The sequence below is a fragment of the Leucopleurus acutus genome (genome assembly GCF_964270905.1).
Source record: "Leucopleurus acutus genome assembly, chromosome: 4".
Lineage (NCBI taxonomy): Eukaryota > Metazoa > Chordata > Mammalia > Artiodactyla > Delphinidae > Leucopleurus > Leucopleurus acutus.
The window spans coordinates 137,023,081-137,051,001 of record NC_139146.1 but is presented as its reverse complement, the minus strand read 5'-3'; the positions used below and the strand labels follow the sequence as shown (position 1 = coordinate 137,051,001).

Below are 27,921 nucleotides of genomic sequence, written 5' to 3'. Positions count from 1 at the left end.
GCCGCTCCGCGGCATGTGGGATCTTCCCGGACCGGGGCACGAACCCGCATCCCCTGCATCGGCAGGCGGACTCTCAACCACTGCGCCACGAGGGAAGCCCTTAAGCTATAATTTTAAATCACCATTTACTTTATTACTTTTAGAAGAAAAACACTACTTGTAGAGATATTAGAAAAGTAGAATATCGAAAAGAAGAACGTAAAACTCGAAATCCTAGCAACCGATAGTGACCTCTATCAACACTGTGGTATGGGGCTTCCCTCATAGCTGGGTTTTGGTGTTAGTGTAAAAGTCCCTCCTCGGGGAGGCCTTCCTGGCCACCCAGTCAAAAGGAGCTACCTGGGCGCACCTCTCCGGTTTAATTCTTCCCTGTTTCATTTTCATCATAGCATTTGCGACATGTTGTTGTTTATTTGTATTATTCTGTTACCTAGTGTCAGTCACCCCACAGACCTTGTTTGTTCAGTCAGAATTTCCGCTGGAATACCTAGAACAGTGACCAGCTGGTAGTAACACTCAGTATATAGTTGCTAGATGATTTAATTAATTAAGTAAATTATCTTTGTCAAGTGAATGAACAGTTCAATCACTTCCCACCACCTTCTCCTCCGAGGGCTGGGGTTTTCCTAAAGAGGAAGAAGGAGTCATATCACTTTATTTCTAACCCTCTCTGCCAGTTAGAAAACGGATGATAACAAACATCAAAACCGTTTATCTCTTAGGCTCTCCCACATGTGGCCAGACTCATAGCTTTCCAACCCAGATTGAGACAAAAAAAAAAAAAAGGGCTGACTAGGTTTCAAAAGAGAACCCTTGGAGGCTTTCACTCAGATACATGAGGCTGGACAGGCAGTCCCCACTCTACAAAGAGGTGGTGTTCACCGCGTTTCTCTGTGTATATTGTTTGTTTCCAACACAGAATACATTTTTTACTGGAAACAATGTTCCCAGACTAGCCCACTAAAGCCTATTTAACCTACCATGCTCAGTAGGAAGAAAAAAAAAAAACAAACCTTGGAAATCTAGGAAACAAAACTGGGAAAATGAATAAGACATACAATTGAAATGTTTATCTTGAATACTAATGCTTGAGGAAAAGCAGCTCCCAACAAAGGAGGATGAGGCAGTAGGGTGAAGGGTGTGGACGATTCAGAGGGATGCCCAGCTGTCATGGCCTTGCCTCACTCCTGCATCTGATGGACCGAGGCCGTTGACAAAAGCCACATCTCCTAGGCGCGGGCATGTCTGAGCCTGTCTGAGGGAGCAGATCTGTGTGCCAACAGAGGGCAGGCAGGGCTGACACCAACTCTTCACACGCTTAATTCTAGAGGCTAGAATCAACATGTGAGAATTCTTCCATAAGGTCAAGCTCCAAGTATGTCATACTGGTGACCCATGAGCTTTCTCGGGAAATTTCTGCTTGAGTTACCTACGTATAAACATGACAACACAGCTTAAAAAAGAATAGGTTCCGTTTTGGCTTCATCATTGAAAATCATCATTTCATCATTGAAAATACCACAAGGTAATTTCAGTCATGTTTTCCCTGTATCTGATCTTTGTGCTGCCACTTTGAGGTCAAAGCTTTTATTGCTTAAAAGTTAAGCTTCAGAAAGCAGGGGAGCTCCTTTGATGGGAGCTTCTAAAATTTCTTGTATTATATTGCATAAGAAAGTGTTCCGTTTGGGAAGACCCATTATCCTGAAACAACTCCAATCAACCCTAATTCTGGAAGTTTGTACAGAGCATCTCTAAGATAAAAACTTCACTCTCTGAAGTGGCTCAGTTTCGTCAACTGTAAAATAAAAACAGTCATACTTCTTATATCACTGTTTTTGTCACCTCTGTTATAAATACGTAGACTCAATCATTGATTAGCTTATATTAATAGAAGCAGGGTCTTATCCCCGCTTATTTGATTTAAATCTCAGATGACTTCACTTAAAACCATTTTACATTTTACTTAACGTGCTTTGGTATTTACCTAATCATAGGTATCTGGCCTGCAATTTTAAACAAAATAATGACACTAGGCCATCAATATTGGCATCAGTAGTTGAGGAATTGCTTAGGTTTACTTTTCGAGGTTTAGTTCTTCCACGGAGGCTACTCTAGGGTCAGCAGCAGTAAGGCTTTGGGGTCAGATAGCCCGAGATCAAGTTCACATCCCATTCCTTTTTAGAGCTGTCTAATCTTCAGCAAATTTCTTAATCTTACTTGGTCACACCCGCCTTTTTTAAAAAAATGGAGAGGACAATAAAATAAAAGTAGGGATGATAAATAAACCCATTTCATGGTTATCGAGAGGATTAAATGGGACCATGCATGTAAAACCAAGCAATAGATGGTGGCCATTATTGTTGTTGTTGTTATTATTATTATTTTAAAGTCTAGGTTGGTAATTGTATTCGTTTCCTAGGGTTTCTGTAACAAAGTACCATAAACTGAGTGGCTTAAAACGATAGAAATGTATTGTCTCACAATTCTAGAGGCTAAGTCCAAAATCAGGGTGTCAGCAGGGCCCACGCTCCCTCCCCCACGCTCCCTACTGAAACCAGTAGGGGAATCCTTTGTCTTTTCCCAGCTTCTCGTGTTTGCCAGCAATCCTTGGCTTACAGGTGTATCACTCCAGGCACATGGCATTTTCGCCACGTGTGTCTTTACATGGTCTTCCCGGAGTGCATGTCTATCTCTGTGTATTATTTTCCTCCTTTTATAAGGACCCAGCCACACTGGATTACGGCCCACACTCATGACCTCATTTTAACTTGACTTCTGCAAAGATCCTGTTTCCAAATGATGTCACATTCTAAGGTCCCGGAATTCAGACTCCAGCATATCTTTTTTTTTTTTTTTTTGGTGGGGCGGTGGTTGGAGACACAATTCAACTCATAACAGTAATAGAAGTTTTTTAAAAAAGCCTCCAGGGACTTCCGTGGTGGCCCAGCGGTTAAGACCCCGCGCTCCCAATGCAGGGGGCCTGGGTTTGATTCCTGGTCAGGGAACTGGATCCCGCATGCCACAAATAAGACTCTGTGCAGCCAAATATATTTAAAAAAAAAAAAAATTCTCTAAAGTAAGAACTAGCATCTCACGTTTTGCTGTCTAAAATCTCTTCCCCACCAGATGTTATTATCACTGAAATTTTGCTCATCAAGGATATTTAGATACAAAACATAAACTCTTAAGTTGGTTGTGTTTGTCAATAAACTTGAAAGCAAGGAATTTGCTTTGTTTAAAGGAGTCACCCTTTCCAGCAGGATTCTGTCAAGTACATGTCACCAGTGCCCTATCCACTCCCTTCCATCCAGACAGTTAAGAGCCAAACCCCATTCTCTTCTGGGTGGCAGCCAAGCCCCTCCCTGGGTCTTGATTTCAAATGGTCATTCAAATCCATCCTCATGGTCTCTGTTCTGCAACAGAAACCAGTGTCCCTGCTTTCTGTGACATTTGGGATGTACTTGGCAATACCAGCTATGTGGTGATGCTATCAAGTTGCCCTTAGTGGGGTAAGGGAAACGATCATAAGTTCTTAGAGTTGGAAGGTATCTTAGATATCATCTCATTCAGTAGTTCCCAAATCTGGCCGTGGGTAGGGATCACTCAGGGAAATTTTAAAATATAGCAATTCCTAGGCTTCATCTGAGAGATATTCACTCTGAGTGGCAGGGGAGAGCTGGACCTTAAAAACGCTCTCCAGAAAAACAAAAACAAACAAACAAACAGCTCTCCAGATGAGGCCCAGAGAGGCTGACTGACGCTGCATGCTTGCTCAGTATTCAGTAGTTGACTGACTCCTAGTTAAGGGCTGGCTCCATGCTCCAACTTTCTTCTCCGATGGTGCCAGGGCTTTAAGCCTGGTGAGGTTTGCAAGGTCAGCACGAAGACTCTCACTGCTGCTTGTTCCAGAGAGCCTTTCCAGGGCACAGCAGGTGCTGGAGGCGTTTGTGATTTATTCGTCGTGTAGCTTTGCAGTGGGCTGTGCAGGTTGATACGTCTCCTTCTAAGGGTTCTGTCTTTTATGTTCTTTGTTCTGACATAATTTTTTATATCACTGAGCCATGCTTCCACGTTTTAAAATATGAATGTAGTTCTTTTTTTTTTTTTTTTTAAAGGAGAACTAAAAGGATAGTTATAAAGAGCTGTCAACACCTTTCCATCAGAAACCACCCATGAGAGGTAGAGAGGTCGAAGAGAGCGGGGGCAGGGCAGAAAGAAAAAACGGCAGGAAATCAGGTTCCCACAGAGGTGAGAGTTTGGGATATAGAAGAGGCGGGAGAGGAGTATGATGCAGCTGCACATGTTAGGACACTGTCTGGCTCTCGGTGCAGCTTGGAATGAGTCAGCCGTCTCAGAGTTAAGCTGAATGTAGAGGAAAGTTAGGAACACAGGTGTTGGAGTCAAGCAGACCTGGCTTCACATTCAAGCTCTCTCACCAATTAGCCACCTACTAATGTCTCTGAGCCTCAGTTTTCCCATCTGTAACATGGGGGTAGTAGCACCTCATAGGATGGGGGTGAGACTTGGGGTGTCTGATACCTGGTAGACAGTATACGAATGACGGTGCTATGATCATGGAAGAGTTATGTTTGGGGGACTTGTGGGGACATTTTTCTGTCTTGCTTGAGGCCTTCTGTGTACATCCTTCCAAGAGAGAGCATACCACTTTAGCAAATCATGTGGTATGAATTGAACATGGCCCGACTTTGTTATCAGAGGGAGGAGGCCCTGTCTCTGGCCATCTGTTCCCCTTTCTGGTCTCTTGTTGCTGGATCTGAACTAGCAACCTTTTACTTTGCAAAAATGTGTCAATGCAGGAGAAACAAGTTATTTTGAGAGGGGAGATCGAGGGGGAGGCCTCGAGTAGAAAAGTGTAGCTGGCTTTGGAGAGGACCTGAGGTGAGGCCAGAGAGGGTAAGCCCCAGACACTAGGGTGTTGGGCAGACATGAGGTTGAGGACACAACATCTACAAAGAAAGTAAGACAAAATGTAGGAGCAGAGAAAGCGGGGCCGACAAAGACAGGATAGGCTTCTGAACCTTAGACCTCCACCTAGGCCTACTTTGCTGGGTGAACTTCATTTTTTTTTTTTTTTTTTTTTGCGGTACGCGGGCCTCTCACTGTTGTGGCCTCTCCCGTTGCGGAGCACAGGCTCCGGACACGCAGGCTCAGCGGCCATGGCTCACGGGCCCAGCCGCTCAGCGGCATGTGGGATCTTCCCGGACCGGGAAACGAACCCGTGTCCCCTGCATCGGCAGGCGGACTCTCAGCCACTGCGCCACCAGGGAAGCCCTGGACTTCATTTTAAGCTTTGAATCCCTTTCTGGATGATGACTCGTCCACCTGAGCAGGATGCTTCTCCCCAAGTCCCAAGTTTTTCATCTCTAAGATGGACAAAGCCCAAGGCCTCCCTCATACATTGATTAGAACAAGTGAGGAGAGATCAGAACAGCTATCAAATTCTTGATTGTATTCCTTGAAGGATACATTAAACCCTCCTACACTGTTGGTGGAAATGTATATTGGTGCAGCCACTATGGAAAACAGTGTGGAGCTTCCTTAGAAAACTAAAAATAGGGCTTCCCTGGTGTCACAGTGGTTCAGAATCCACCTGCCAATGCAGAGGACACGGGTTCGATCCCTGGTCCAGGAAGATCCCACATGCCACCGAGCAACTAAGCCCATGTGCCACAACTACTGAGCCTGTGTTCTAGAGCCCGCGAGCCACAGCTGCTGAAGCCCATGTGTCACAATGACTGAAGCCCGCGCACCTAGAGCCCATGCTCCGCAGCAAGAGAAACTACTGCAATGAGAAGCCCGCGCACTGCAATGAAGAGTAGCCCCCCACTTGCTGCAACTAGAGAAAACCTGCACACAGCAATGAAGACCCAACGTAGCCAAAAATAAATAAAATAAACAAATTTATTTAAAAAAAACAACTAAAAATAGAATTGCCATATGATCCAGCAATCCCACTCTTGGGCATATATCCAGAGAAAACTCTAATGTGAAAAGAAACATGCACCCCAATGTTCATAGCAGTACTATGTACAATAGCCAAGACACAGTAGCAACCTAAGTGTCCATCGACAGATGAATGGATAAAGAAGATATGGTGTATATATAATGGAATACTACTCAGCCATAAAAAAGAATGAAAAAATGCCATTCACAGCAACATGGATGGCCCTAGAGATTATCATACCAAGTGAAGTTAAGTCGGACAGAGACAAACACCGTATCATATCACTTATATGTGGAATCTAAAATATGACACAGATTAACTTATTTATAAAACAGAAACAGATTCAGAGACATAGAGAACAAACTTCTGGTTACCAAAGGGGAAAGGGGGTGGAGGAAGGATACATTAGGAGTTTGGGGTTAGCAGATACAAACTACTATATATAAAATAGATAAACAACAAGGACCTACTGTATAGCACAGGGAATTATATTCAGTATCTTATAATAAACCATAATGGAAAAGAATATGAAAAAATATATATATATAATATATCTGAATCACTTTGCTGTACCTCCAAAATGAACACAACACTGTACATCAACTATACTTCAATTTAAAAAAAAGAGATCCTTGAGGGATCCAGAGCCCACTCCCCTAGGGCTTTGGAAGGGGCAGTCTCTAGCCCTTGAAAGGACTCAGGCAGGTCTGTGGGAGCCAAAATGCGTCAACCCTATCTCTAAACTTTCACTCTCTTTGACTGCGGCTGAATTGGTTGGGTTGTATTAACACAGGGGTAAATGCTGAATTCTGCGTGAGTCCGCTCTTCATGCCTCAAAGACAATGCCCAGATGTTATTTTTATCCCAGATCTATTCTTGGCTTCTGAAGGTTTCTAAGCCCTTTGATATAGTGATTATCACTCAATCACTTAATACCTTAACAACAAAGTTTCTAGACAAAACAGCTATCCAGGTCATATCTTCTCTCTGAGCCTCAGTTTAATACGTAAAAGAAGGTCGTCTGAACAACAACTAAGGCTCCTTATTGTGATAAAGTCCTACATCTCGAGAAGCAATGGCCCCAGGCAGTCCTCGGTGGGGATAATGCAGGGCACGTGGCTGACTGTACCAAGCAGGCGAAAGTAGGATAAAATGTGTGTCGAGCGTTCTCTCAAAGGGGAAGAATTAAGCCATTCACTCTTCTTTTACCTTTCGTTTAATAAACATGTATTGAGCAGTCAGAATGCATAAAGGGGGACTTCCCTGGTGGTGCAGTGGTTAAGAATCCGCCTGCCAATGCAGGGGACATGGGTTCAAACCCTGGTCCAGGAAGATCCCACATGCCGCGGAGCAACTAACCCCAGGTGCCACAACTACTGAGCCTGCGCTCTAGAGCCCGTGAGCCAGAACTACTGAAGCCCGTGCGCTGCAACAAGAGAAGCCACCGCAATGAGAAGCCTGCGCACCGCAACGAAGAGTAGCCCCTGCTCGCCGCAACTAGAGGACGTCCGCACGCAGCAACGAAGACCCAACACAGACAACAATAAATAAATAAATAAATATTTATTTATTTTTTAAAAAAAGAATGCATAAAGAAAGAGTGCAGAAAAGACAGGTTCTGAGGAACCTCCCGATGGAAGGAGGTGGGGCGGAGCACAGACCTCTTAGAAGGGCTTGTGCTGGGGCAGAGATTGTCCAGGAGGTGACGTGGGATGTAATCTTTACCCTCTGATTTAGAAAAACCTACCTAGTTTCTCTATAGGTACCTTTCATTTGTGAGGCAGTTAACCCTATTTTGGGTTCTAAACATTTGATCAGGGTGGCCATGGGATAAGAGAGAATCATGAAAATCACCCTCCACAAACATCATCTGATATCACTTATATGTGGAATCTAAAATAATGATACAGATGAACTTACAAAACAGAAATAGACTCACAGACATAGAAAACAAACTTATGGTTACCAAAGGGGAAAGGGTGGGGAGGGATAAATTAGGAGTTTGGTATTAGCAGATACAAACTACTATATGCATAAAATCGATAAACAACAAGGACCTACTGTATAGCACAGTGAACTATATTCAATATCTTGTAGTGGAAAAGAATCTGAAAAAGAATATATATATAAATTATAAATATATATATTATAAAAATATTATAAAAAATATTATATATATATATCTGAATCCCTTTGCTGTACACCTGAAACTAACACAACATTGTAAATCAACTATACTTCAATTAAGAAAAGGCACCTTCGCAACCGGTGCTCAGTCGTCTGCGGGTCAGCACAGCCTCGAACTGGCAGATCCAGGATGAGGAAGCAGGTTCCGTGATGTGTTCTAAGTTCCTAAATTGGCCCACCAGGGAAAGGGCTGTCCTCACCGGAGAAGAGACTGGTGGTGAGAATGATGTTCCACACCCAACACTGGCCTCTGATCTGCCAGTAGAAGTGGCTGGACATGTAGCTAGAGATGCAGCAAGTCAGGGCATACAAGATGGTTGCTGAGTTAATGGCCCCAGGATGGTGCACACTGAACATGCCCAGCAGTGCCATGACAATAATGCCTGCAGGGTGGTAGTGGAAAGCCTGTGTCAGGTTTCACCCAACCCTCTTCTGGCAATTTCAGAGGAATCAGCTAGCCCACTTTCTCCCAGACCCAGGGCTTCCATCCAAACAATATCCCCCAGTTCTGTTGTCTAGAAACCCCACAATAGAATAACAATAGAATATACACATCCTTGCTAGAGCCATCCACCCCTTAGGTCTGCCCCTCACCTTGGACAGAAGAGAAGATCTGCAGATCTTTTTCTGAACAAACCACCTACTTAGTTCTACCCCTTGAGAGAAATCCCTGATTAATTTTTTATCACCTCACCAGTGCCAAGGGCCAGGAACTGGGCACCCACACCAAGCACAGCACAGAGCAGACCACGATATGGAGGGAAGTGGAAGACATCTGTATAGATCATTTCCTAGCCATTGTCACCTTGGTCAAAGTCATCACCAGAACCTCCAGAGGTTGGCTCTTCATCCAAGTTGTACCGAGCCAGGTCCTTTCGAAGCACACGCATGAGAATGACAGCCGCAAAACCCACCAGTAAAAGCACAAGCACCATGGGATTGATGATGGACTACCATTGGATTTCCAGTGTTTGGGGAAAGAAACCGCCATCGTCACCACGCACCTGTCACTCCAGTGCTCACCTGACGTCTCAGACCAGCGCACGCTGTAGGTGTGGGTGAGGCCTAGGAACTTCTGAGGTCGTAACCCATCTAAACTGGGGGGCTTGACGTCCCGCACTGAGACTCTGGCACATATAATCCGGTCTCTGTGGAATTCTAGGTGGAAGTCTAAATGGGTCCAGAGTCCTGCCTTGTGGCTGTGAGACAGGAAGCCACTCTCCTCCACGTAGCCCACAAAGCCACAGATTGGCAAGTTGTCCACCACAAATTCAAAATAGTATAGTTCCTTCATGGCCTGGCGCAGCCGTTCCACCTACAAAGAGCAAGCCAGGAGTCAGACAAGGCTTCCCCAGGCATTGGAGTAGAGCAGAGTTTCACCCTCAGCACTAATGAAATTTTGGGCTGGATAATTCTTTGTTGTGACGCTGTCCTATGCCTTGTACGATGCGCCATCCCTGGCTTCTTACTAGATGTCAGTAGCGTCCCCCAGTGGTGACAATCAACAATATCTCCAGACATATCTCCAAAAGTCTCTGAGAGACAAAAGCCCCTGTTGAGGGACTGTCCCGGTGATCCAGTGGCTAAGACCCCTTGCTCCCAATGCACGGGGCCCACGTTCGATCCCTGGTCAGGGAACTAGATCCTGCATGCCACAATTTAAGATACTGCAAGCCGCAACTAAGACCCGGTGCAGCCAAATAAATAAATAAATATTTTAAAAACAGAAAAAGCCCCCTGTTGAGAACCCCTGGTTAGACCCTAGTATGTTGAGATTCTCCGAAATGAGCATGTATGACTTGACAGGATGAAGGGCTAGAAGAAGAGGGATAAGGTGTAGGAAGGTCTGGAGTAGACTAAGGAAAAGTGCCCTAAGATAGAAATTGCTGAAGAAAAAAGCATGACAGAGAAAATCGGGTAGAGTGTACAGGAGCCAGTTAAAAAAGCCAAGAGGTAGGAATGGAAGAAAATGACTACGTAGGAGTGATAGTTGGGACCTTATTACCGACAGAGAAGCTTCGAGTCAGGAGCCCTGGGTTCTGATATCAACTCTGCAATCCACTATCCATGTAATCTTGAAGTTACTTCTGAGCAACTGTGTTTCTTCATGAACCAAATGCAAATACTACTACCTGCTCTGCCTGCCACATGAGGTTGTAGTTAGAAGCAAATCAGATCGTTTCCCATAAAGGTGCTTTGAAAACCAAAAAAAAAAAAAAGACACCCTACACCTCTCCCCACCCTCCCAATCAGAGACAAGCCAAGGGCTGGAGCGGCCCCGTCCGCCTTCTTGCGGGTGTCAGTGCTGGGTTAGAAGCTCAGGTTATTCATGTGCATGAGCTAGGGAGTCTTTAAAATCCTAGCTCTTCCCCAATTTCTCCCTGAGTTTGGGAGGAAGTGGGTGAGACTGGCCTGAGGTACCTTAGGGCCATCTCTGCCTGTGGCTCTTTTCTCTTAAAAACTTTTTTTCTGGAGGTTGAAATGAATCTCCCCATCAATCTGTGATGGGGGGAGGAGGGATTATTATCGCTCATATTTCAAAGACAGGAATAGTAAAGAATTAAAAGCTTAAGTAATGTTCCCAAGGTCAGGTGGTGAATTAGTAACCGAGACAGGGAAAGGATTCAGGTTTCTGGTCCTTTCAGTTTTGTTGCCTCAGCATTAGATCTTGCTGTCTCTTTAAATCTCACATGTAGTTAGGAGTAGGGTCTGTAGCTGTGTATTAGTTCCATCTTAACTTTGCTCATTAAAAAAAAAAAAAGTGGGGCAACCCTTCCTTTCCTAAACTTCTACTGCAAATCTGCTTTGTGACTTTATTGGGCAAGACCTAAAAGATGGTCGTATTTTCCCCCAGCACAGCTGAATATCCTTGTTCTTTTGGCTATTGGTATTCTGCAGCAGCTGTCTGACGGAGATGGAGAGCTCCGACAAGGATGGGCCGGAACTCCAGCTGCTGGTAAGCAAGTGTTCACTATTTATAGCGAGAGGGGGGCTGCAAAAGAGTGGAATTTTTTTCCTTCTGAGTCGTTTTGATGCAACCAACAGGAAGTGGGCTCTGATAGATGCTAAATTTGATGACTTGAATGAGGTCTATTACAGCACTTCTCAAACTTGTCTGTGCATCAGAATCACCCAGAGGGGAGGGGCTTGTTGAAACACAGACTCCTGGGTACCACCCCCAGAGTTTGTGAATCAGTAGATCTGGGATGGGGCTTGAGAAAGTGCATTTCTAACAAGTTTTTGGGTAATGCTGATGCTGCGGGTTGGAGAACCACTGCTTTATTGTAGTGGGTGGAGTGTCCGGGCAAGGGCCATCGTACATGGTAGCAGATTGAACCCAAGAAAGGCACTGACATGCACCAAAAGACTCTTTCTGGTGATCTTACTGTCCTTGTCCAATCAAAATCAGTCACTTCTGAGCCGCCATTTCCAGGACAAAGGTATTATTTTATAAATAAAGGAAATGGCATAAGATTTAAAGGATAGGGTTCATAAGAAATATGTGTGTATATTATTTAATAAAAATTATTCCCTCCCCCCCCCACCCCTTTCTCCAGTGAAAAAAGTGTGACTTGTTAGGTCATTTTATCACATCGTAATGTTTGGAGTCAAGACTGGCAGATATCACCTCCACTTTCAACTCCAGCCAGAGACACGCACTGGCCTTGCCGGCTGAGGTATCCACCTTTGATCGATGGCCAGGAAAAAGCAAGCAGACAAGCCCTGGGAGAACGTGGCTGATCTGCTAAGTAGACCGAGACTTTGCCTTTGGTCTCGCAATTTCTGGTATGAGATGGGCCTGTTTAAGTTCCTGCTTCTTTTTGAATGTATTTTGATATTTTATATTTTCCTCAAAAACGATCCATTTCACTCAGACTTTGAAAATAGGAATACATATTTGTACAAATGATTCTTTTACAAGAATTTTAATTTCTTACATACAAATATCAAGTCATTATCATTATTTTACACCTGAAACTAATATGATGTTATATGTCAAATACATCTCAATAAATAAAGTTTAAAAAAAGAGAATTGTAGTTTCCTATATATGTGTGTTAATCCAGTTTCTAATTCCTAACTTTATTTGTATTTTTCCCCTTTTTCCTTGATTAGTCTAACTTAGTGGATTATTTATTATTGTAGCTGTTTTCTCCTTTCTGTGATGAACCAGCTCTGGATTTCTTTATCGATATGAAGACCTGCAGAGGGTCTGAGATTTTATCCTATTTGCAAGCTAACAGGTTAGTTAGTCTGTTGGTAGAGCATGCAAGCCTCCCAGGTCCAAGACAGCTAGAGTATCAGCATTTTTGCCACTTCCCACAGGTCCTTGCCATGGAGGCCGCGTGATGCTTTCTCACGTAGTAGGTTGGAGGAGAGGAATCCGAATCCTAAGCTTAGCAAACTCAACTCTTTCATAAGGAAAGTAAGAATGCCTGCCCTTGGCTCCAGGTAGGGGCACTCTCTCTAGCTTCCCAAGCTGTTTGCTACACAAACCTCCTTGAAAAGATAAGTCTAGGACAAAAGTAGTCAGTGTGTCTGCTCCTGAGATGTGCAGAAATGCAAGCCACCCATGGGAGCACTGTCTCCCAACAATCAATTCCACTGACTTTGTTTTCAACATCATCATATTCTGCTTTCATTTTAAATTCTATTTTCCTTAGATTTTAAAAGTTATTCTTTTTTTAGTCTTCTTGAATAGTCGCTTCCTTCATATTCATTCTTAAGCTAAAAAGGTTTTAAGATTATGACTTTTCCTCTGAATAAATCTTTGACTACATCTCATAGATGTTAATAAGTAGTGTTCTCTTGATCATTATTTGCTAAATTATCTAGCTTTCCTTTCTTATTTAGGAGGTTCCAAGGGTTTGAACAAAATGAATCAATCATCTTTGGCTCTGCTACTCTCTCAGTTTACTCTGGAAGCTGTTGTCTTTTCCTCAAACTTTGTAGATTAAAGCCACAAAGCCCTTTTTAATAGGATCTATGTGACTTGTGTGCTAAACAAGTTTACATTGCACTTTATTGCAGTTTAGGAGGAAATGGGATTTGGAAGATGAAGGTTCAAGCCTGACTCTGCCACTTCATACTGGTAACCTAATAAATGCCCATTTTGAGTCTCACTTTTGTCTGCAAATGTCGGATTGAATTATATTATCTCTCATGTCCTTTTCAATTTATGACTCTAAGAGATTTGGAATTAGTTTCAATTACACTCTGAATGATTTCTAGGCTGACTTGTTAGTGGAAGCAATACGGCGAAGTGGAAAGCTCTCTGGCCTTAGAAACTGGAAAAGCTGAGTTCAACCCTTGCCACGGGCAGCAAATGCTTGATTCCTCACATGTTTTCTTGTGTGATGCTTTCAGAGGAAAGAAAATCACATGGCCGCGGCAGCTCATTTCCTCCCCTTTTTGTAGCAAGAAGCCAGCTCAGTTGGTCAGAGTTAACTAAGGAAGAAAGAGCCTGGGACTTCCCTGGTGGCACGGTGGTTAACAATCTGCCTGCCAATGCAGGGGATATGGGTTCGAGCCCTGGTCCGGGAAGATCCCACATGCCGTGGAGCAACTAAGCCTGTGAGCCACAACTACTGAGCCTGCGCTCTAGAGCCCGCGAGCTGCAACTACTGAGCCCGCGTGCCACAACTACTGAAGCCTGCATGCCTAGAGCCCGTGCTCCATAACAAGAGAAGCCACCACAGTGAGAAGCCCGCACACTGCCAGGAAGAGTAGCCCCTGCTCGCTGGAACTAGAGAAAGCCCGCGTGCAGCAATGAAGACCGAACACAGACAAAAAGAAATAAATAAAATAAATAAATTTTTTTTAAAAAGGCAGGAAGAGCCTGATGCTGGAGGCTGAGCCTGGGAGCTTCCCCGTTCTAACATGGCTGTCTGTTTCATGGCTCAGGAAGCTCCATTACTACAGAATTACCTAGATGTTCCCATGCTTCTTTCTCTAAATGTGTGTAGAGCACTAAAGGCATGGAACACCTCTCCTGGGATCTTTCCATGATGTGTCTGCCTCCTATGCTGAGTCCCACACACCTCTCTGGGGCACGATGGGACCTCAGAGACCCACCAACACTCGTTACTTCTATGCTTTTAAGTTTCCCCCTGATATCCTATTTTTAATTAACACCATGTGTGCTGTTAATATGTGTGTTCCTGTCCTTTTCGTACAACCCATACTGTTTTGTTATTTTTTAAATAAATTTATTTTTTTATTTTTGGCTGCGTTGGGTCTTCGCTGCTGCGTGGGCTTTCTCTAGTTGCGGTGAGCGAGGGTTACTCTTCCTTGCGGCGCGCGGGCTTCTCATTGCGGTGGCTTTTCTTGTTGCGGAGCACGGGCTCTAGGCGCGCGGGCTCAGTAGTTGTGGCTCATGGGCTCTAGAGCTCAGGCTCAGTAGTTATGGCACCTGGGGTTAGTTTCTCCGTGGCATGTGGGATCTTCCCGGACCAGGGCCCGAACCCGTGTCCCCTGCACTGGCAGGCGGATTCTTAACCACTGCACCACCAGGGAAGTACCCAACCCATACTGTTTGGTGAGCATCATACTAAGTGCTTTATACACAGCATTTCATTTAATCCCCATAACGAGCTTGACTGTCAGGTATATTATCCCCATTTTACAAACAGGAGAAACCTAGTGCTCAGAAAAGTTCAGCAATACGCTGGAAGAGGCAGAGCTAGAGTTTGAATCAAATTGTTTGGTTTTCAGGCCTGTGGTTTTAACTCTAAAAGGGCTCCATTCACATCCTAGACATCACAGATAATTTTCCTGCAGCTGGCGCAAAAGGGTCTTACTTTAAAAAAAAAATCAGTATGTTAAGACAACTTTTTTAATAGATGAAGATAAAGTGTAAGGGATGCCTTTTCCAATGTGTCTGAAAGCACCGTGTGGATAAGCAGTAGCTCTGATGTAACATGACTATGTCGTGAGAGGCAATTCATACATGGTGATGAAAATGTTTTTAGGGTTTGTTTTTTTTTTTTAAGGAAAGGTTCAATTCAAGATGCATTCAGCACTCTTGAGAATGCAAAGCCCAGTCTCAGAGGGAGGGGGGAAGGAAGGGCAGGGCTGGCGGTGGTGTTTCAGGAAGCCCAATACCTTGACCTCTGAGGTCCTAAGTCCAGAACATTCAAGGTAACCGCAGCTTCTCATTCTTTCCCTGCTGCTCTGTTGACACGATTTCCCAGATCTCACAGGAAAATTATTGGGAGCTCTAGTGTCTGTGAGAGTTCCACAGCACCGCTGCTTAAAGAAAATAATTTGTTGTCCTACTGGTGACATGGTAGACTGTGACTAAGAACACCCGTATAACAAAGGCAGGTGGGGGAAATCTTCAGTTTTAGGAAATTAACTTTATTATGTTTCATGAGCTAAAAATGACCCTTTGGATCCATAGTGCTACAGACCCACATGGGTCTGTAGAGATTCCCTACCTTCCTAACAGCATTTTGCTACAAAATACTCTTTAATTCTTTTCCATAAGGCTCAAATGTCCTACTTTGACATGCTATTTTCAGTTTTTGTGAGCAAAATACTCTTCTGAGACTTGCCAGCACTCACATTAACTCATTCCTTTCTTTTCTCCTGGCTCAGCAAATAACAGATTCTCCGGGGTCCGAGCAGGGCCTAGTCTTCTAGATTCCCCCTTGACTCTCCTGTCATCTGGTTTAAGCAGATTCTCACTTCAGGGGAGCCAGCAGTCCTCCAAGTGTCCCCAGAGGACTTGTGATAGCAAATATGTGTATATACTCTCAACACCCAGATATGTATAAGGATGCATCCTCGCTGGGCGATGTGCTAAAACAGTGAGGTGAATGGCCTCACTGGGCTTGTGAAGTAAAGCACAAGGCTTTGCTGGTATACCTAAACGCAGATGCACGGAGAGCCACACAGAAACACATGCACGTCCATACAGAAATAGATACATTACCCAGAGACAGCAGATGGAGGCTCGGAGGACTTCCTATAAGAGGTATATGTCAGGGAGGAAGAAATTTTCCTCTACGCTTCTAGGTTCCTTTGGCTGGTCTAAGAATTAATTTGACACGAGGTGGATGAACAGGAGAAAATCAAACAAAAGTTTAATAACATGCATACAAGGGAAAAACCCAGAAGTGAGTAACTCGCCAAAACAACCGAAACCCTCACCTTAGAGACCATCCTCAGTTAAAGACAAAAGAGGATGTTGGGAGTGGTGGTTTGGGATCTCAAAGGGGGAGGAAGGAAATTGACATGGAAATGGAAAAGCAAATGTTTGGTGAACAAATGTTTGCTGGGCCATGCAGAGATAACAAGACATGGAGAGGAATTTTAACAAACAGACCTTGCCAGGTTCCTCCCTGTCTGCACACCTAGTTCATACAATAGTTACCTCTGGTGAAGCCTCCCTTCCAGGAACTGGTCCTCTATCTCCATCCTTTAGGCAGTTAGGGGGAAGATCAAAGGTTCTTCCTGAGTCTTTTGGGCCTTGATTGTGTTCAGCTCAAAATAATGCCAAAGAGAAATTTTGGGGGTGGTGAATTTTGCTCCCCTACACCAACAAATACCTTCAATAGAGTTTTTTTTTTTTTTTTTTTTTTTGGTGGTGCGCGGGCCTCTCCCGTTGCGGAGCACAGGCTCCGGACGCGCAGGCTCAGCGGCCATGGTTCACGGGCCCAGCCGCTCTGCGGCATGTGGGATCTTCCCAGACTGGGGCACAAACCCGTGTCCCCTGCATCGGCAGGCGGACTCTCAACCACTGCACCACCAGGGAAGCCCCTTCAATAAACTTTTGATTTCAAAGGATGCCAGGAACTGGGAGGCAGGTAAAATTGGCACAAACTCAAGAAGACAGCTGCCTTGATGAGAATAGGTTCACAGACAGCTCAAAGCAAAAAAATAGGGCCCTGGCCTTTCATGTAGGTCTAGTTCCTAGCTTGGAATCTAGGAAAAGGAATAATTCTAACAATGTGACTTGCAGTGATTCTTCAGCACCACCAAGAGAGGGGAGAATTTGATCCACACAGGGGTGTGCCTAGTAGGAAAGTGGTTTTATGTAAGTTGTATGGGTGACTTGTGTGAATGTCCTTTAAACCTATGTAGTTTCCTTTTTACTGATCCCAGGTTCTTCTATATTAGCCTTCTGATAATTACTTTGGCTCCCCGAGAGGTCTCTAACTACTGCTCAACTCAGCAGAATTGTAGTAATACCAAAGATAGTTTCCCTTGGAGTTTTTTTGGGTGCTTCCTAGAGAAATACTAAATCAGGTATGTCTCCCACTACAAAAATAAAAAGTATATCCTGGTGCATAAATTAGTCTCTTGAGAGTTGGGGTAATACAAATTCATTCACTAGAATTTGAGCTAAGAAAGTGGAGTTGATCTTTAACATCAGCCAATATAGCACTTCCTAAAAGAATTTACACTAACCCTTCAAGAAGCAACCTCATAGCTTTCATTCATCCATTCATTCATTCACTCACTCATTTGACAAATATTTATTTAACGCTTTATATAGGCCAGGCCACCTTCTAGGCGGTAGGGATACATCAGAGAACAAAATACTCAAAACTCTCGTGGAGCTTATATTCTGGTGGAGTTAGTGCCTTGGGCTGTCCCTTTATGGAGCTTCACACAGCGTATTGTTACTCATTTGTGTGATCATTTGATTCGTTTTTTCCTCTTCTGTAAGGTCCATGAGGACTGGGTCAATTTTGCTGAGCATTGAACATCTAGGACGCACACAGTGCCAACTCGTAAAAGACACTCAATAAATATTTGTTGAATGAGTAAATTAGTAAATTCTCAGAGTTTCACAGCTGGACTCTGGGCCTCAAGCAACCGTTCCTAAACCCTTAGAACTTTAAGGAGTATGCATGCTTGGTAATGGCTAATGGGCATTGCTCTCTTGGCAGGAAGTGACAGAGCCAGGATTCAAATCCAGTCTTTCTGACTCAAAAGCCGATGTTTTTTTTTTTTTTTTTTTTTTTTTTTTTTTTTTGCGGTACGCGGGCCTCTCACTGTTGTGGACTCTCCCGTTGCGGAGCACAGGCTCCGGACGCACAGGCTCAGCGGCCATGGCTCACGGGCCCAGCCGCTCCGCGGCATGTGGGATCTTCCCGGACCCGGGCACGAACCCGTGTCCCCTGCATCGGCAGGCGGACTCTCAACCACTGCGCCACCAGGGAAGCCCCAAAAGCCGATGTTTTTATTCACTGTACCAGTGGTCTCAGACTGAGAAACCTATCCCGAAGGTATTCAGAGACATATCAAAGGGAATGTAGGTGCAGGAGCTCTTAAGGGTATGTTTGATTTTATTTTCCAAAAATGGCTTAAACAGTATTTCCATCCACATCCTTTTCTGGAACCTTGCCACACCCCCATCAGAAGGAGGAGTCTGTGTATCTTCCCCTTGAACCTGGGTGGGCCTTTATGAACATCTCAACTAATAGAATGGGCAGAAGTGATGCCACGTGACTTCTGAGGTGAGGTCCACCTGGACCCTTCTCTCGGGATACTTGTTTTTGGAACCCAGCCACCGTGCTATGAGGAGGTCCAGACCTCATGGAGGGGCCCACATGAAGAGGAACTGTGTCGGGGCTCCCAAGGCCGCCCCCGGGTTTGATGATTCACTACGAGGTCTCACAGAACTCAGCATATGGTTGTGCTCGCGTCTAAGATTTATTATATGAGCGGATACAGTGCCAAATCAGCGAAGGGAAAAGGTGTGCGGGGCAAAGTCAGGAGAAACAGGCACAAGCCTCTGGAGTCCTCTCCCTGTGGGGTCACACAGGGTGCGCTGAATTCCTCCAGCAACGAGCTGTGACCACGCGTGTGAAATGGCATCTACACAGGAGGGCTAAGAGACAAAGTGCCCAAGGTTTTGATGGTTGGCTGGTCAGGTAGGCACCCTCTGCCTAGCATGTCCCAAGATTCTAGACCCCCAGAAGGAGGCTGGTATTTAGCATAAACCACATTGTTTATATAAACAATTTAAGCACAGAGAGCCACTCTTATCATTTAGGGAAGTGAGCACCCTCCCCAAATCCAAATTCCCAAATACCAGTCAAGGACCAGCCTTGCCAGTAGGCCTTTCTAAGGAGAGCAGTCAGGCCCGCTGCACAGGATATGAAGCCTGCAGCCTCAGCCCCGCCTGAGCTCCCAGCTGACAGCCATGGACAACTTGACATCCATGTGTTGTCTTGGAAACCCATCCCCCAGCCCTTAGCTAAGTCACGTGGAGCAGAGGCGAGCTTTCCCCTGTCAGCCCTACCCAAGTTACAGATCTGTGAGCAAAGTAAATGACTGTTCTTGGTTTAAGCTACCAAGTTTTGGGTAGTTGGTTATGCAGCAATAGATAGGGAATCATTTGCAGATTCGAATGCACCATTTGTCCTCTTTTAAAATTGATCATCTTAAGAATCCAGCATCACAGTAGATCCTTTCACAAAGACCAGTCTGCACTGTACAATTAAGGTATGTAGTCACCCTCCTGACTCTTACCAGGCTGCTTTGTCCTAGATTTACCTGTAAAGGGTCGTATAGCAGATATTTCAGAATCTGTGGGCCACACACCGTCTCTTTGAATGTTCGTCTCTCTGTGTGTGTGTGTGTGTGTGTGTGTGTGTGTGTGTTTTACAATCCTTTAAAAATGTAAAAACCATTCTTAGCTTGAGGGCTATACAGAAACAAGATGGGCAGAATTTGGTCAGCACCAGCTGACCTTAGTTTGTCAACCCCTGTCCTAGATAATTAAAAAAGCAAAACATCACAAACAAATAAAACAAAACCTCCAGTGCAGCAAAGAAAGGGACTATTTGAAATAATGGTGTCAATACTGAAAAAGAGAATGGCTCAAATATTTGGTAACAAACACTTTTGCAAGCCAGGTGGTTTCTAATTTTTTGCTTTCAACTGTATTGAAGGAGACCTAATCACATTTTTAGCTGGTAGGTCATAAAAAATAATTCTAGATGTTAGATCACTATGAGATTGTTGGTCTATAAGTTGGAAGGCATTCAAAGAATTAAGTAAAATTGCAGTTACATAATTCATTCCATTTTCATGTCAACAATATTCTTTGGTGCTGTGTCTATAAAAAATAAAAATTGGAATAGAATTCATATAGAAGCCTGTGTCATTCTAGCAATAAGTAATGTTAATTAAAAAAAAAAGAACTAATTTTGAAAAGTCCCATCTTATTAAGAGCTACATTTCCAATAAAATTTCACTTTTCACCTTTAATAAATATATATATGTTGTTTTGTTCAATTGTATATTACTAATAATTGTAATACTAACTTAATCCAAAATAAAACATTTAAAAACTCAGAGCCTAGTAGTTACAGGAAATTTAAATAAATTTCAATTTCAACTTCTGTACATACATTTATGACAGATATGCAAAAGAGTGATCAATAGAATACTTTTAAGAATAAAATGTATTACATTAGCATAAAATTCAATGGAGGAAATAGGATGGAAATAAAAGCTCAAGGAGAAAAAGGAGCAACATGAAATTTCCAATTGTCAAGAAGAGCTTATTCTTGTATTTTTGAAAATTGGATGATGTTGGCTCTCAAATTGCTGCCACTTTTAGATTCCACTGGATGTATTTAAAGGAGTGATATGATGGTTTTATTTTAAGATGTCAATATTTACAATACAGCAGAACAGTAGTTCTCAAAGTGTGGTTCCTGAGCCTTAGCACTGGGATCACCTGGTAACTTTACAGAAATGCAAATTCCCAAGCCCCACCTGAAACTTATTGAATCAGAAACTCTGAGGACGGGCCCCAGCAATCTGTGTTTTCACCTGCCCTCCAGGTGATTCTGATGCCTACACAAGTGTGAGGACCACTGTGCCATCAGTTGCTGCCTTTGCAGTTACTTAAACTTATAATAGAAAAATTTTAATGTCAATTTAAAATGTGTGAGGTACTTCCCTGGTGGTCCAGTGGGTAAGACTCCACACTCCCAATGCAGGGGCCCGGGTTCGATCCCTGGTCGGGGAACTAGATCCCCCATTCATGCTGCAACTAAGAGTTCACATGCTGCAACTAAGAAGTCAGTGTGCCACAACTAAGAGTCTGCATGCCACAACTAATGCACTGTGGTATCCTAAATGGGAGAGAAATCCAAAAGGGAGGGGATATATGTATATGTATTGCTGATTCAATTTGCTGTGTAGTAGAAGCTAACACAACATTGTAAAGCAACTATACTCCAATAAAAAATTAATTAAAAAAAAAAAGAAGTCTGCATGCCACAACTAAGAGCCCGCATGCTGCAACTAAAAGATCCTGTGTGCCACAAATATAATCCGGAGCAGCCTAAATAAATAAATAAATAAATATTTTTAAAAATTAAAAAATAAATCTGTGAGGGAACACACCGACTTATAAAAAATTATTTGACACATACACAAGCAAAACTGTTTGAGGACTACTATACCAGACCCTGAACCTCTTATATCTTTCAGCTAAAGAAAGTTTTCTCCTGAAGAGGAATTAGTGGCTTGGACAAGTACTGAGGATGGTTTCGCATAGAAACTGGATAGGATTTGGACACGCACAAGAGAGGACAACATGGCAGGCAGAGGTATGGAAAAGGCTCAGAGGTGGTCGAGCACAGGCGTGGGTGAGGGAAGAGTTGGGCTAGGCTGGAGCATGGGGTGTGGGGAGAGAGCAGTTGGAAATAAACCTGGAAAGACAAGATTGCAGTGATGCCAGGACTTTATTTTGAGCAGGAGAAAGGTATGGTCAGAGATGTGCTTTTATGGAATAAGTCTTGCATAGATCAGGTGGGAGAGACTGGAGGCAGTGAGATCAGATGCTAGGGCGTCACCTTGGAGCCCGTCCGCACCCCAGGAGGGTCACTACCCTCTCTTAGCTGGAACAGTCCTTGTCTGCCATCACTGAAAAGTGCAGATGATGACCACTGGGGTATAATAAGTATATCTGGACTTTCTCCCTGGTTCCTGGCACAGAACTCCTCAAACCCTTGGAATTTCCTGAGTGACAGGAGTGTCTTTTGTTCTTCATAAGGAGCCCCCTTTTGAGCACATCTGAGTTTACGTTAATGAGCTGTCTTAAGGTGGGACCCCTAGATCCCCTCAGATGGGGCTGGTCACCAGAAAGACCAAGTGATTAGAAGGTTGGAACTTTCAGCCCCACTCACAGGCTGGGAAGGGGACGTGACGCCACAGATAAGCCCTATTAAAACTCTCAAACAATGAAATTTGATGAGTTTCTGGATTGGTGAATGCATCCATGTGCCAGGAAGGTGGTGCACCCTGGTCCCCAGGGACAGAAGTTTCTGTATTCAGAACCCTTCTGGACCTCACCCTATGTACCTCTTCATGTGGCTGTTCATCTGTATCCTTTATAAATATCCACTACAGTAAACTGACAAATGTAAGTTAATGTTTTCTGAGTTCTGTGAGCAGCACTAGCAAATTACTCGAACCTGAGGAGGGAGTCGTGGGAACTTCCTATTTACAGCGAGTTGGTCAGAAGCACAGGTGACAGCCTGGACTTGTGACTGGTGTCTGAAATGGGGACTGTGGGACTTCAGCCCTGAGCCCCGTGGGATATGAGGCCACCTCCAGGTAAAGAGTGTCAGCATTGAGTTAAATTTGTAGGACAGTCAATTAGTGTCCACTGAGAACTGGAGAGTGGCTGGGTGGTGCTGGAAAACACTCCAGGCCACCCAACGCAGGACAATGTTCACCCGACCCAGCGAGACTAGCAAACCCTAGGGACAGAGAGAGTCATGTTGTTCTGAGGCAGCTATGTCCATCTGTTGCTTTGGGCTCATTTGAAATCTTGGCCGTTCCCTAAGTCGGGAGCCCACCTCCTGAGATCAGTGAGATGTGTGCAGAATGCCAGGAGTTGTTCAGGCAGAAGGAATTTACAAACCCCTGGAGTACATTATTGTTATCTTTGTTTCCATTTAACCAAGGACTCACAGGGAGAAAAGATATTACATCATCAAAGCACTCTCTCATTGGCTGCCCATTCCCCAAGGGGCAGGTTCTCTTTCCAGTTGCTTAGTTCTCCTAAGTATTATATGCAGCACAGAGGCAGGTCCTGTCACTTCAGTTTCCAGATTCCATGCCTCTGATGTCATTAGGTTATGGCAAGAGAGTGAGATAACACAATGATGGTAAATTTTAGTTGACAGTGTGATGCACCTTAGAGTAAGCTGCTCTGAGCCTCATGTTTTCCCCTTTAAGGTTGCTTTCAACTTTGCATCACTACATTAATTCATAATGCAATATGCATGAGGGATGGGGATAATGAAATTGTGACACTAGCTCTTCTACTTAGTGTCTTACAAAATGAGATGTAAATGAATTGGATCTGTCGGTGCATTTTATCACAAAGCTTTGATCCACAGTTCCTACAAGGATTGCTGTCCATGTGCTGATGAGTTTCAGGTGCCATCTCAGTTTTCATTATCTGTCTCATTTTTTGCAGATTAATAATTGAACCGATTTTTTTAAAAGTCATATATAATTATGTTGAAGAAAAGGAGGAAATTGTCACAATTTCTTTTATCCAGACCTGAATTTGATGTTCCTTTTGGATGAGAAGAGTTAAAATGAATACCTCATTTTGGGGGGCAGTTAAAAAGCAACATAATTCTAAAGTGAAATTTCACTTAATCTACCACACAGTCCTAATCAGTTGAGGAAAAAAAAATGTCAAGAATAAAATTTCAAAGGGATTCTATTTAAAAATAGCCACTGGACATGTACTGTAATAAAACTTTTAATGGCCATTTTATTTTTCATTTCTGTGCTCATCTTTAGTGAAATTGATTGGTGGTGAATAGAACCAGAGTGATGGCCTGGGAGACAAAACTCCTTGGTTTCTGAAATAATAACAAGTAGCATCCTCTGGTGACTTAAGACTCTTTCTCAGGAACTTACAGCTCCCTCGAAACAGGCTTGCCCCATCCCAGGCACATTCATTCCCTCTGGGCTAGAGGGGCTGGAGGGGCTGGAGGTGGAGAATAGTACTGCACCAGCCACATTTCTCCTGGTCTTCCAGACGTGGCGGTGAGGAAACCCTGGGGGGTGCCATAACTTTTCTGAGGATCCACAGTCCCTGATCAAGTGAAACTGAGGCCTGGGGACTCCTGGGAAGAGCCTGCCCATATACGTATAGCTCTTCCAGAGTTACACACCCAGCAACTTCATGGTTCCACAGTTAGGGAGGCTGCAGGGGAGCCAGATCTCCTGAAGCCTCTCAGCATCACACAACTCAGGAGGATCTGACCCAGGATGTGCTTTTGTTGTTGTTGTTGTTTTTTTCCCCTTTCTCACAGTAGTCTTTCTGGAACACAAATCAAATTCACTGTAATGATGTCCAAAGGAAACTTTCAATAAAATTGTGTTTTGTGAAGGGCTTTTCTGATTTCAGAGGGTGTTTGGGGTGATTTTTTACATCTGAATGGTAAGAAGCAATAGAGTATTGTGTTCAAAGCTCAGGCTTTGGAGTTATACTGGGGTGGGCTCCTGGATTCTGTGGCCTTGTTAATGGAAACGTTTTGAGCCTCAATTTACTTCTCTGTAAAATGGGGATACAAAATCTACATCAGAAACTTGGGGTATGGATTAAATAAGATTATATGTGTGTGTATACATATAAATAATATTTTATAGCACAAATATATAATGCCTAGCACATAGTAAACACTCAAAGTAATTCGATTTCTTCCTGTTACCACTACTATTATAAATCTGATCCTTTGTTCACAAGTTCCAGATGCTGAATCCTTTTCGCTATGCAAGATAAACCAACAAACTCTGAGCGAACTGGGGTAGAGAAAGAAGTACTTTTTTTTCTTTTCTTTTTTCTTTTTTTTTTTCAATTTTCAATTTATTTATTTTTATTATTTATTTTTGGCTGTGTTGGGTCTCCATTGCTGCGCTGCGGACTTTCTCTAGTTTCTGCGAGCAGGGGCTACTCTTCGTTGCTGTGCGTGGGTTTCTCGGTGCGGTTGCGGAGCACGGGCTCTAGGTGTGCAGGCTTCAGTAGTTGCAGCACACGGGCTCAGTAGTTGTGGCGCATGGACTTAGTTGCTCCGTGGCACGTGGGATCTTCCCAGACCAGGGCTCAAACCCCTGTCCCCTGCATTGGCAGGCGGATTCTTAACCACTGCGCCACCAGGGTAGTCCGAAAGAAGTACTTCTGATCTCCTCTTAAGGAGTCCCTCTCTTTCCTTGGTTCTGGGAGACTGGGTCCAGGCTGGGACAATTCTGTGGTGTCCCCAGCCTCACCCTGAGCAAACTGAGGATTTTCTGTCAGGTACAAGGGTACGTGGGTCTGCAGAGTAGCCATGGGATAGATCTCTCTTCCAAAGGTCTCTAACTGTTCCTATTTCCCCAACAATTTCTGTCTTTTGCTGGAATTGGAAACAGTCTACCAGGCTAATCATTTTAGAGGACAGAACATTTCCAATCCTTAAAAAAAAATCTTTCTAAAGAAGTGTCTCGGCTGGGGACAGAGTGGAGACTCAGATGGTCCTGGTGAGGACGGTGAGGCAATAGCCTTTTCTCCCATCAGGCTGTTCACAATCTCTGACTCCCCGAGGGCTGAGGAGCCTTCTGGGGAACACACGTCCTTACTGACCTTGAGGACCACTCACTGTAAAGGGCTGAACTGCCATTCCAGAACTGCTTCCCACCCAGGCAGCACGACCTCATCCCCTGGGGGAGAAAAGGGCTTTGTGCCTGAATTGAAAGGGCTTGTGACTAAGGCTTATGACATTCTGAGGCTCAAGGACCCTTGTGTTGTCAACCCCATAATTGAATGTAACCAGGGAATGTTCTGACTTCACCAGCGAGAGGAGCTAGTCTTCTGCTCGGAGCTTCAGAGCTGTTCCAGCCCCAAGGACGCCCAGTGGGGCAGTGGCTCTGCGCAGCCACTAGCATGGAGGGGCTCTTCTGGGGTCAGGGCTGAGATCCCCTCTCAGAGAAGCTTACAACTTTAGGGACACTATAAATACACACCCTGGGGATTTCCTAATACACTCAAGGGAGGGGAATTTGGATGTCAAGCTGGTGGAGGCTGTGGGTCATGGAGATTTGGATATTAATATTGATGAAATCCCATTTGCGGTCACAGACCAGTGAAGCCTGAGATATTCCGGCTACAGGGACACAGAAACAATTTCACAAGATGTATTTTTCAGGATTTAGCACTCGATTCTCTAATTAAACCATTTATTATCATTCACAAAAAAGCCAAAAACTGCTTAAGGTTTTAAGCTGTGTCTTTGGAATGACCACTTGGTGGAAAATCTAACCCATCGCTTCATGGTACTTCTCCCCTTTCCACCCGCCATAATGACAAACAACTTGCTTAACTCCATTGATTGATTTGACCAGATGTTTGCCATCGTGTAACAGAATTCAGTCAAAATGGTGGCATTTTTTCACTTGCCTAATTGCTGTCTTGGTTCCCAGTGACTACACGATTCCCTAGCAGTAGTTTAGAACCTTTTAAAACAGTTTCTCTGACTGATTTCCCTCGCAGTCCTATGAAGGATATAATAAGGCCTTCACCTCAGGAGCTTCAAATGAGGAGAATGCTGTGATTCCAGGCAGCAATAGCTCTTGACGGTTTCTCCTACCTTGTGTGGGGTTGAGACAGACGCCTTTCTTTCCCTTCTGGGTCAAATGCAGTAAACACGGACCCGGTGAGAAGGCTTTGCTGATCAAACTAATAACACCAACGCTTTGAAAACATACTTCATCATGAGGAACTTCAGGGTATCTGTTACGATTTCAGTCAGATGCCACTGGCTTTCCCACATCATAAAACAGTTACATGAAAATTGCACAATTTTGTTATAGGAAACTACAGAGGAAATTTCACCTTTCACCTGAAGCCCTAGGTGAAGTTACATGAAAATTGCACAATTACATGAAAATTGCACAATTTTGTTATAGGAAACTACAGAGGAAATTTCACCTTTCACCTGAAGCCCTAGGTCTGAGAATTTGCAACTATGATGCCATGGTCAGAATATGGAGTTGATCACTCCTTCCTCCTTCCAGCAATTTCTCCACTCAGCTTCTAGAACCTTACACATTTCTGTTTCTCCTCAACCTGCCCGACTTCCCTTCTCAGATCTTAGCTGCATCCTCCGAACACTGGCATGGCTTCCCTCGTTTTTCTTTCTTTTTTCTTTGGCCGTGCTATGCAGCATGCAGAATCTTAGTTCCCCATCCCCAGTCAGGGATCGAACCCACACACCCTGCCTTGGAAGGGCAGAGTCTTAACAACTGGGCCACCAGGGAAGTCCCATGGCTTCCCTCTTCTGTCTTCATCCCTCCCGGGGTTACATCACAGGCCCCATGGCTTGCCATGCTGCCGCATCCTGGTACCTCTGTACTTATGGCTCAAGTCCTGCACTGCCCTCAGCTCCAGGTTTGCTCATCCAGCTGCCCGCCCAACATCTCCACTGAATATCAAGTAAGCCTCTCAGACCTGACGTGTCCAACACTGAGGTCCTAGACTCCTCTCCCAACTCTGTTCAACCCATATCTTCACCATCTCACTTAATGGTGATTACATCCTCATGGTTGCTCAGGTTAAAAGCATGGTCATTGCAGTGAATTCAATGGTGTCTCCCAAAAAGATACAGCCACGTTCTAACTCCCAGTACCTGTAAATGTGACCTTATCTGGGGGAAAGGTCTTGGCAGAGGTAGTTAAGGATCTTGAGATGAGATCATGCTGAATTATCTGGGTGGGTCCTAAATCCAATGACA

The 27,921-nt window shown here is 44.1% G+C and overlaps 1 pseudogene across 1 annotated transcript; it reads right to left on the bottom strand.

The window, feature by feature from the left end:
• Positions 1–582: 582 nt before the first annotated feature.
• LOC309961156 (transmembrane 9 superfamily member 1-like) lies at positions 583–26,544 on the bottom strand (annotated as a pseudogene). The gene is made up of 4 exons: positions 26,452–26,544; positions 8,847–9,467; positions 8,353–8,535; positions 583–626 (listed from the first exon to the last, which is right to left on the bottom strand). The product of its transcript is annotated as a transmembrane 9 superfamily member 1-like (transcript).
• Between the last annotated feature and the right edge of the window lie 1,377 nt (positions 26,545–27,921).